Source organism: Arachis ipaensis, chromosome B6, assembly GCF_059453495.1.
Source record: "Arachis ipaensis isolate K30076 ecotype BB chromosome B6, ASM5945349v1, whole genome shotgun sequence".
Lineage (NCBI taxonomy): Eukaryota > Viridiplantae > Streptophyta > Magnoliopsida > Fabales > Fabaceae > Arachis > Arachis ipaensis.
Window position 1 is genome coordinate 138,254,395 of NC_142441.1, and position 11,962 is coordinate 138,266,356.

General features: G+C 31.1%; 1 pseudogene; it reads left to right on the forward strand.

The window, feature by feature from the left end:
* The first annotated feature begins 434 nt into the window (after positions 1-434).
* Positions 435-2,504, forward strand: LOC148562892 (uncharacterized; annotated as a pseudogene).
* Positions 2,505-11,962: the final 9,458 nt, after the last annotated feature.

The following is an 11,962-nucleotide window of genomic DNA, read 5'->3' on the forward strand; positions in this document are numbered from 1 at the left end:
TTTGTTTTATCCGTTTTTTAAGGCTCCTAGTTAAATATCTTTTTCTTTATTATTATTATTATTATTATTATTATTATTATTATTATTATATATATATATATATATATATATATATATATATATATATATATATATATTACTATTCTTGGAGGTCGTAATACCTTACTATCTCAGTCTTATGACTTAAGCATAAGATTAAGTATGGTAGGGTGTTACATTATGGTATTAGAGCAGTTCGTTCTTATAGAGCCTGAGGGACGGACTGATTATGCCTCTGGACATACTCTGGGTGTCTATACATGCTATTTAGGGTATCTAACTGATATATGAGGCATGAATGCTTATGAGCATGCATTTGGGACTTTGAAATACTAAACTAGAGATATTGAGACTGATCACCTTGATATCACTTGTTTGGTGTGAATAGGAACCAAATGGCGTCTCGTGGGCGCGGTCGTGAGCGTAATCGAGGTCAAGGACGGAGAGCTAATGAGGTAACCATACCAATAGATAGTTTGACCGATATCGTGACCGCACTGACAAGTGTTGCTGCTGCCATTGGTACTGTTGCCGCCGCGACCATCCGAGTAATGGATGGGATAGAACCACAAGCTGGAACTGGCAACAATGATGATAATATATATGAAGGTGGACATAATGCTCCGAATACAGGGGTACCACTGAGTTATCTGGAGCAGGTTAACGTGGGTCAGGCAACGGGAGAAAGCTTAAGGAGGGCTGAGGTAGCAAGAAGTGATCACCGAGAACCCTTCACAAAGAAAAAGGGAAAAATTACACCGAGGAGCCACACTAAAAAAGAATCGCTTTGTCGCTTCACATTCTAAGCGCTGGAGCAATGACCGAAGGAACTATAACCGTCCGGATCCGAATGCTGAAGGAAAAACTAGTACTCAACTGGATGATTTAAGGTGCCCAAGGTGTAAGAAGTACCATCCAAACAGATTGTGTAGGGCCGGATTAGGCGTATGTTATAAGTGCGGGAGACTAGGGCATATGTCTTGGAATTGTCCATACAGAGAAAATCGGGATGCAACTGAATTCAATTCTCATAGCCGAGGTAATTTTAAACCATCAGTTGAATTTCTAATTTCCTTGCATACCGTTAATATGTAACACTCGTTCATGATGCATGACAAGTTTTAGTAATCATGAGGTCCAAGTCGATGATTAGTCAAAAACTATTGGTTGTTGAGACGGAGTGACACTTAGCTACCTTAGAGGGGTGGTTAGACTTTTGAAGGTTAAGGATTAAGTGACGTAGTGGAAGCAGGTTGGACCATATCTAAGGAATCAGGAGTGTTGAGGGTTACGCGGAGTTATTGTTTGGAATTTAGTGACGGTGAAACTTTGAGGAAGAGGAGTAGAGCGAACACAACTTTTTAGAGCTTTAAATTCTTGTCGACCACAAAGCCTATGATTAGTTTAATGCGCTAGAAATACACCGGTTACATGGATACCTGAATATGAAGAGAGCTTTCAAACTCCAAGAGAAGGATTAACCTCAAATCCAGTAATTAGAATACCCGAACTTATTTAACAACTCGGAATTAGTGCGATACATTACCAGAGTGGTTTAGGATACGTGTAAATACAACATCGTGAAGTGGTAACGGACGCCCTGAGTAAGAAGTTTCTGGGGAAATGCTTGGATATAAATTTCATAGAAAGGAAGGCTAGATAAGTTGGAACTTTAAATTGGATATTAAGGGTATAGCTAAAGGAGTCAAGCTAAATCTATTGCGATTTTAAAACATAGCAAAGACAAAATGCAGGAAGCATGAGGGGACGATAAAGACCTACCGAGGATGTCGAAGTCTGGCAAACGAAAGGGAACTAAGAAAAGATTTATATGTTTAATGTCGAAATAGAGATCGTAAAGTCAAAGACTTAAGGAGTGCAATAACGGTGATAAGGGGCTACTAAGAGTACTGAAGCCAGTTGAATCCAGAAGACACCAAGAGAGGGTTATGTGTTGAGGTCGGAAGTTGAAATAAGAAACTGTTGTTCGAAGCTTACAAGAGAAAATTTTCGAAGTTACCTTGAGATTTCTAAAACCTACCACAAATCCAAGAAGATATTTTGAGCAGTCAGAAATGAAGAACGAGGTGGAAATCTATGTGATTACAAGTTTGACATATGAGAAAGAAATGAGAGACCACCATAAATAGTTCGAAATGCCACAACCGTCGAAGGTTCTACATTAAAGGTAAAAGAGAATAGCTATCGATTTTATAATAGATTGCCAAGGTCTAGGACAAAAGGTGATGCTGTTAGGAACTCATGGATCAAGTGATCAAGTCTGTTTTGCCCATCGGAGCAAACTACTTATTGGGGATATCAACGAGACTATACATCAGGGTGAAGGTGAGACTCCACAGTATGCTAAATACCTCTGAATTAATCGAAAACTGGAACATTGAACGTCTTAATTCCTGAATTTGATAGCCGAGACAACAGAGGAAAAGTTACGCAAATTTGAGTAAAGATTCTCATTGTGGAAGCCGACAAAAGAGATAGGCAGATCTAAGAAGAGGACTTCTCAAGTTGGAAGGAAGAAGATACCTATTTATGAATATTACTTCAACGAACTAGAAACGGACGAGCAATCAACAACTAAGAAGTTAAATCCCGCCAAGTTAGCCCATTTCAAATTTTGGAGAGTATTGATGGTCAGTGGCGTGCCAAATAGTTTTTTTTTTTGTCGTACCTTTCGAACCTATTCCAACGTACTCCGTATGTCGTAACTTCTGAAGCACGACTCTAAAAAAAATTCATGTCTTACAACCTGAGCCGGTTTAAATGAAAGAAGATGGACGTTTCGAGTAACGAGGTCAACTTCAAGAACCACTGAGTATGCCAAAGGACTACCCACACCTCTTGTCAGATGACTGAATCTGAATTTTGAGGGCAAAATTCCTAATTAGGTGGGTAGGATGTAAACCCCGCTAAAATCGGTAAATTATTAGCTAATAAATTGAATTTTTATTAGGAAAGCTAAAAATGCAAAACTAATATCAAAATAGGATAGAGCTCATCGAAACGAGAATTTTGATACCAATTTTGAAAATTTGGCCCATAATCGAACCGAAAGGGCCGACCGATTGAACCGGGACCCAAACCGAGCCCGTTGGTCCAACCAGACCCATAACATAAATGAAGCAGCAGCTTCATCTTCTCCATTTCACAAAAGCAACGAAACACACAGCAAGGGAGGAGGAGAAGAAACCTAACCCTCACCTTTCCTTCTCACCATCATAACTCCTCCGTCCGGGCTCCGATTGCCGCACCGTTCGCGGCCACGCGCTCAGCGCGTCGAGCTCTACTTTTATATCCAAAAAATTTCACTAGTAATCCTTCTATTAAGTTCAGAATTTCTATCCCTCTTTCTTGGATAAACTTGAAAACATATGGTGAATCTTGTCCAATTTCTATTTTCTAGGTTCAAGTTAGCTTCCGGAACTTGTGGGCTCAAGCTATTGAGCATATGGGTATGGTAAGAACACTCTAACCCTAGCTCAATCTTGTAATTGTGATAGAAAACTAATTTGGAACATATATATATATGTACTAGGTGTAGGTTAAGTAGGTGTTTATGCATTGGAATTGATTTGGGATTACTTGGAGGTTTGTTGGTGACCAAGGCTTACTTTGGGGCTGTTTGATTGAGCTTGGAGGGGCTGTAATTTTGTGTTGAGAGGCTGCCTTGGGTGAATTAAGTGATCGGCCAAGGTATGGTTTAAGTTTCGCACGTTTAATATTTACGGTGTTTTGAAAACTTAGGTTAGAGGAACCATAGGATAAGTTGAATTGTTGGTTGTATTTAATTATTAGCCTTGTAATATTGTTGGAATAGATTTATTGGTGGATATATATTGGAATTATGAGGTGTGGAAGTTATTAATGGTGTGCTCTTATATTTATTTATGATGGATTAGGATTGGTGTTTGTTAATAAGGATGTAGAGTTGTGTTGTGGTGGTATTGCATATGCTGTAACTAATTATGTAATAATCAGAATTTCATGAGACCAAGTTTGGGATAAACTCGGGAATATAAGAAACTAAACTGGAAAATTTGAGACCTTTTTATTAAATATACAATTTATGACAAATTTTTAAAGTTAGGTTGTTAAATCTGTCCTGCAGCAGAAAAGGTCAAACAGGGCAGCAACTTGTTTGTCTTGCTGCGACTTCTACGAGTTGAGTTTTGGAGCGAAACAAATTTTGTTATAAAATTGATTAACTTGCTTTATTTCTCTAAAACTTCAAAATTTTAAGAGTTGAGGATTGGGAGTTGTGAATTTTTGAATATTGGTGGTCAAAGCTGAAAAGAAACAGATTTCAGCAAGCTATGCATCAACTTCCAATGCTTGTAACTCTTATAATTGAATAGCAATTGGGTTGAAACTAAGACACACTTGTTTCTGGATGAGCTAGGAGTTCCCAAACCAAAATTTAGCTTAATTAGAGTTTTTTAATAAAAGTTATTCAAATTGAAAGGTACTAAGCTTGTTGGTTTCTAAAACAGATTTTGACTCATTTTTACTTAACTTTTAGGTAATGTAACTTCTTCATTAAAAATGGTATTAACTCAGAACTAATTGAGAAAGAAACCTGGATGAGTAAAGTTTAACTAAATTAATTTTTAAAGTCATTGGATTTAACTTGAATTTTATATTGAATTTTGAATATCACATGCTGCTGCTATTTTTCTGGTTTTATGCACTGCAGAGAAGTCACGGTTTTTCCTTTATTCCTGAGGCTAGAGAAATCAAAAAATTATGATCTTTGATTTGTTAGAAAGCTTATTTCAATATGAACGCCTGTACATAAAGTTTGTGCAATTCCGAGTTCATTTGTTATATTAAAAACAGAAAAGAAAATAGAGTGTCGAGGATGTCTTAGTGATAGTCATGAGTTCGAGAAGTTAAAGTTTAATCTTCGTGTGATGTGATTGATTTAATATTAGAGTTGGGTTGATGTTAAGATTATTCAATATTAAAGAAGTTGAGAAGAGTTTGATAAATGGTTTGGTCGGGACCCGGAAAGCGTAAACGTGATGAATTATAAGAGAATGATGTGAAAGCTAAATGAATACATGTTGTTATGGCTATAAAGAACGAATGTAAGGAAATGATGATGATAAATGATGAGATTTGGGAATGACTGTGTGTGGCCGAAATGGTCGATATGGCAAGTAGAGGACGGAAGTTCCCTCTCTTGTCGTGATGCAGATGTGGGGAAGGTGGAAAGGCACTCTCCTTCGTATTGTTTCCCCCACATTCTTCTCTGGTTGCAAGGTGGAAAGGCACACTCTTTCGATGTGGAAAGGCACTCTTTTTCGTATATCCTCCAGGAGAAGGTGAAAAGGCACACTCCTTCGATGTGGAAAGACACTCTTCTTCGTTTATGATCCTCCTGGAGATGCGCAACCTAGAGACCAATGTCTGGGTTAGCTACCAGATGTGTCGGGTTCTGACAAAATAACCGACACGTGAGCTCACGGCCAGTAGGATAGACATTCATCATATGCATATGTGTGCTTTGTTTTCTATGCCTTAATTGGGAATGCCTAAGTGATATATATCACCTGCTACTTGTACATTTGCTACTTGTATTATCTGTTCATTACTTGTGCTTGAACTTGTTTGGTTGTTTGTTCCTGTTGCATTATGGATGATGGAGGGATGGAGGAAATGGAGAAATGGTTTGGTGATAGGTGTGGATTGAAATTGAGCAAGTTAGGTAGATTTAGAATACCTACCCTTGTTTATGGTTTTTGTTTAGTAATTAAGTTGGATAATTGTATAACGGAGTTCTAGGATTGCCTATGGCATTCTCAGGACCCTATTTATTATACGGTGGCACTTTTACCATGCTGAGAACCTTCGGTTCTCATTTCATATTGTATTTTTGTTTTTCAGATGTAGGTCGAGAGGCTCCTTGCTAGGCCTCTGGATCCTGGAAAGCGAAGTAGTCCTTTGGTGTATTTTGGCTTCTGGCTGTATATATGTATATATATGTTTAGCTTACTCTCCAAGTAACTTATATATGTTGCTCCTCTTAGAGGTTGAGGGAGAGTTAGGAGTTTATTTTGGTATTTTGGGATATTTTGAGAACACTTATGTATGTTTATATGTATATATATACCCTCCGGCCATCCTAAGCTTCGCAGGATGAGTCAGGGACTAGTTATGCTGCTTCCTTGGTTGTCCTTTATTCTTTTACTTATCTTTATCTTGTTCCTATTAGGTTTCCTAGCACACAAGTAATCATTTCCTGAGCGTTGCACTTTTTATTTTGCGATTTTGTTTTACCCGTATTTTTAAGACTCCTAGTTAAATATCTTTTTCTTTATTATTATTATTATTATTATTATTATTATTATTATTATTATTATTATTATTAGAGGTCGTAATACCTTACTATCTCAGTTTTATGACTTAAGCATAAGATTAAGTATGGTAGGGTGTTACAATATACATTATACATTATACAATATACGATTATACGATACGATACGATTATATGACGATACTATTTCAAGTTTTCATCACTCTTCTCTTTCATTATTTTTTTCTTTTAACTTGAGGTGTTTGCAATGGTGCCTAAGAAGTATTGCCTAATTACTAAAATAGGTAAAATAATTAATTTTAAATTTAAAAGTATAAAAGTTAAAAAATTTTAAATATTTTAAAGTAACTATAAAAAGTAATTTAGACAAAAGTTAAGCACCAAAGAAAAGGCACCATAGGATTTGCCTTAACTTGAATGTGTTAGGTAAGTAAGTACTAATTATTACCACTCACCACTCTCAACTACTTCACTTCCAACGTTATTACCTATTCTTTTCACAATTTTATCTAGCGGCTCAACAGACACTTTTTTTTTTAATTTATAATTTTGAATTCAAAATTTAAAATTTGAAATTTGAGACATTATTAATATTAATGTTAAATAATGACATTTTGTACATAAATAGTGACTTATGGCATTATGTACATGAAGGTGATAATTAATAAATTTATGAAAGAGGATATGTCAAGAAGGATATAAATATATGAATATGAATATAATATTTAAAAAAAAATATTAGAATAGATGTGGAGAATGACACGTCAGAATTTCATTATCTGCATAACCCTCTTTTCAAAGATAATTATACATATACATATACATTATACATTATACAATATACGATTATACGATACGATACGATTATACGACGATACGATTTCAAGTTTTCATCACTCTTCTCTTTCATTGTTTTTTTCTTTTAACTTGAGGTGTTTGCTATACTGCCTAAAAAGTATTGCCTAATTACTAAAATAAGTAAAATAATTAATTTTAAATTTAAAAGTATAAAAGTTAAAAAATCTTAAATATTTTAAAGTTACTATAAAAAGTAATTTAGGAAAAAATTAGGCACAACTCAAAAGTCACCATAGAATTGGCCTTAACTTGAATGTGGTAGGTAAGTAAGTACTAATTATTACCACTCACCACTCTCAACTACTTCACTTCCAACGTTATTACCCCTTTTTTCGCAATTTAATATAGCGACTCAACAGGCACTTTTTTTTTATACTTTTGAATTCAAAATTTAAAATTTAAAATTTGAGACATTGTTAATATTAATGTTAAATAATGGTATTATGTACATAAATAGTGAACTATTGCATGATGTACATGAAGGTGATAATTAATAAATTTATGAAAGAGGATATGTCAAGAAGGATATAAATATATGAATATGAATATAATATTTAAAAAAAATATTAGAATAGTGTGAAAAATGACACGTCAGAATTTCATTATCTGCATAACCCTCTTTTCAAAGATTATTATACATTATACATTATACATATACATATACATTATACATTATACAATATACGATTATACGATACGATACGATTATACGACGATACGATTTCAGGTTTTCATCACTTTTCTCTTTCATTGTTTTTTTCTTTTAACTTGAGGTGTTTGCTATGGTGCCTAAAAAGTATTGCCTAATTACTAAAATAGGTAAAATAATTAATTTTAAATTTAAAAGTATAAAAGTTAAAATTTTTTAAATATTTTAAAGTTACTATAAAAAGTAATTTAGGCAAAAATTAAGCACCAAACAAAAGGCACCATAAAATTGGCCTTCTTGAATGTGGTAGGTAAGTAAGTACTAATTATTACCACTCACCACTCTCAACTACTTCACTTCCAACGTTATTACCCATTCTTTTCACAATTTTATCTAGCGGTTTAACAGACACTTATTTTTTTTAACTAATTTTTACTTTTAAATTCAAAATTTAAAATTTAAAATTTGAGACATTGTTAATATTAATGTTAAATAATGACATTATGTACATAAATAGTGACTTATGGCATTATGTACATAAAGGTGATAATTAATAAATTTATGAAAGAGGATATGTCAAGAAGGATATAAATATATGAATATGAATATAATATTTAAAAAAATATTAGAAGAGCTGTGGAGAAGGACACGTCAGAATTTCATTATCTGCATAACCCTCTTTTCAAGGATAATTATACGTTATATATTATACATATACATATACATTATACATTATACAATATACAATTATACGATACGATACGATTATACGACGATACGATTTCCATTTTTCAACACTCTTCTCTTTCATTGTTTTTTTCTTTTAACTTGAGGTGTTTGCTATGGTACCTAAAAAGTATTGCCTAATTACTAAAATAGGTAAAAAAATTAATTTTAAAATTAAAAGTATAAAAGTTGAAAAATTTTAAATATTTTAAAGTTACTATAAAATGTAATTTAGACAAAAGTTAGGCACCAAACAAAATGCACCACAGAATTGTCCTTAACTTGAATGTGGTAGGTAAGTAAGTACTAATTATTACCACTTACCACTCTCAACTACTTCACTTCCAACGTTATTTTCCCTTCACTTCACAATTTTATCTAGCGGTTCAACAGGCACTTATTTTTTTAACTAATTTTTACTTTTAAATTTAAAATTTAAAATTTGAAATTTGAGACATTGTTAATATTAATGTTAAATAATGACATTATGTACATAAATAGTGACTTATGGCATTATGTATATAAAGGTGATAATTAATAAATTTATGAAAGAGGATATGTCAAGAAGGATATAAATATATGAATATGAATATAATATTTAAAAAAAAATATTAGAAGAGCTATGGAGAAAGACACGTTAGAATTTCATTATCTGCATAACCCTCTTTTCAAGGATATTTATACGTTATACATTATACGATATACGATTATACGATACGATATGATTATACGACGATACGATTTCATGTTTTTATCACTCTTCTCTTTCATTGTTTTTTTCTTTTAACTTGAGGTGTTTGCTTTGGTGCCTAAAAAGTATTGCCTAATTACTAAAATAGGTAAAATAATTAATTTTAAATTTAAAAGTATAAAAGTTAAAAATTTTAAATAATTTAAAGTTACTATAAAAAATAATTTAGGCAAAAGTTAGGCACAAAAAAAAAGCACCATAGAATTAGCCTTAACTTGAATGTGGTAGGTAAGTAAGTACTAATTATTACCACTCACCACTCTCAACTACTTCACTTCCAATGTTATTACCCCTTCTTTTTGCAATTTAATCTAGCGACTCAACAGGCCCTTTTTTTTTTTTTTTTACTTTTGAATTCAAAATTTAAAATTTAAAATTTGAGACACTGTTAATATTAATGTTAAATAATAATATTATGTACATAAATAGTGAACTATGGCATTATGTACATGAAGGTGATAAATAATAAATTTATGAAAGAGAATATGTCAAGAAGGATATAAATATATAAATATGAATATAATATTTAAAAAAAATATTAGAATAGCTGTGGAGTAGGACACGTCAGAATTTCATTATCTGCATAATCCTCTTTTCAAGGATAAGTATACATTATACATTATACATTATACATTATACATATACATTATACATTATACAATATATGATTATACGATACGATACGATTATACGACGATACAATTTCAAGTTTTCATCACTCTTCTCTTTTATTGTTTTTTTCTTTTAACTTCAGGTGTTTGCTGTGGTGCCTAAAAAGTATTGCCTAATTACTACAATAGGTAAAATAATTAATTTTAAATTTAAAAGTATAAAATTTAAAAAATTTTAAATATTTTAAAGTTACTATAAAAAGTAATTTAGGCAAAAGTTAAGCACCAAACAAAAGGCACCATAAAATTGGCCTTAACTTGAATGTGGTAGGTAAGTAAGTACTAATTATTACCACTCACCACTCTCAACTACTTCACTTCCAAAGTTATTACCCCTTCTTTTCACAATTTTATCTAGCGGCTCAACAGGCACTTTTTTTTTTTAATTTTTACTTTTGAATTCAAAATTTAAAATTTGAAATTTGAGACATTGTTAATATTAATGTTAAATAATGACATTATGTACATAAATAGTGACTTATGGTATTATGTACATGAAGGTGATAATTAATAAATTTATGAAAGAGGATATGTCAAGAAGGATATAAATATATGAATATGAATATAATATTTAAAAAAAATGTTAGAAGAGCTGTGGAGAAGGACACGTCAGAATTTCATTATCTGCATAACCCTCTTTTCAAAGATAATTATACATTATACATATACATATACATTATACATTATACAATATACGATTATACGATACAATATGATTATACGACGATACGATTTCAAGTTTTCATCAGTCTTGTCTTTCATTATTTTTTTTCATTTAACTTGAGGTGTTTGCTATGGTGCCTAAAAAGTATTGCCTAATTACTAAAATAGGTAAAATAATTAATTTTAAATTTAAAAGTATAAAAGTTAAAAAATTTTAAATATTTTAAAGTTACTATAAAAAGTAATTTAGGAAAAAGTTAGGCACCAAACAAAAGGCACCATAGAATTGGCCTTAACTTGAATGTGGTAGGTAACTAAGTACTAATTATTACCACTCACCACTCTCAACTACTTCATTTCCAACGTTATTACCCCTTCACTTCACAATTTTATCTAGCAGCTCAACATGCACTTATTTTTAAGAAATTAATTTTATTTTTTGTTAGTATATCATTCACTTTTCAAATTTATTAGATTAGTATTTTTTTATTTTAATGTTGATGTGACTTTATTTATATCATATTTTATTAAAATTAAAATTAATATAAACCAAAATATAATTCAAAAAATAATGATAATAACATTATTCTGATTCAAAAAGAGTATATATAAACCAAAATACATGTTAGTTTTTTACAAAAAAAAAAATTTATTTAAATATCATGGATATTTATATTTGTCTTCTTCTTTTTTAAATGATAGGCCAAAATATGAATCTAGATATGAAGAGGTCTTCATTTTTTTAAAAATAGTGAAAAAATAGAATAAATGAGAATGCTTATTTTTTTTTAAATATCAAAATATAAGAATAATTAATAAACAAAATAGGAGAGTATAAAAATTGTGTTTTTGAACAAAATCCTTCGTAATTCATCATACATCTTATCAATAACTTCTTTAGTCTTAAAAAACGGTCAGATTTACTGACCATAAAAATAAATATATAAACCCTTCAAGATTATTCAATTAAAAATTATGTGTAATAAAATCAAAATAAAAATTTAGAAACATTATTTACAAATTAACTATTTATAAACGTTATTAAGTTTAATTATTTATTTTTAATTAGTATTTAATTTGAAGCCGAGATAAAAATTTGTATTCAAAGCACTCTCTATCTTCATGCATAATTTCAAATGTTAAAAAATATTTTATTTTTTTATTTTATATTTAATTTTTTAAATTATCTTTAATTTTATTATTTTTTCAAAATTATTAACTTATATTTTTATTATATCCCTTACTATATTAAACACTATTCTCTCTTGCTA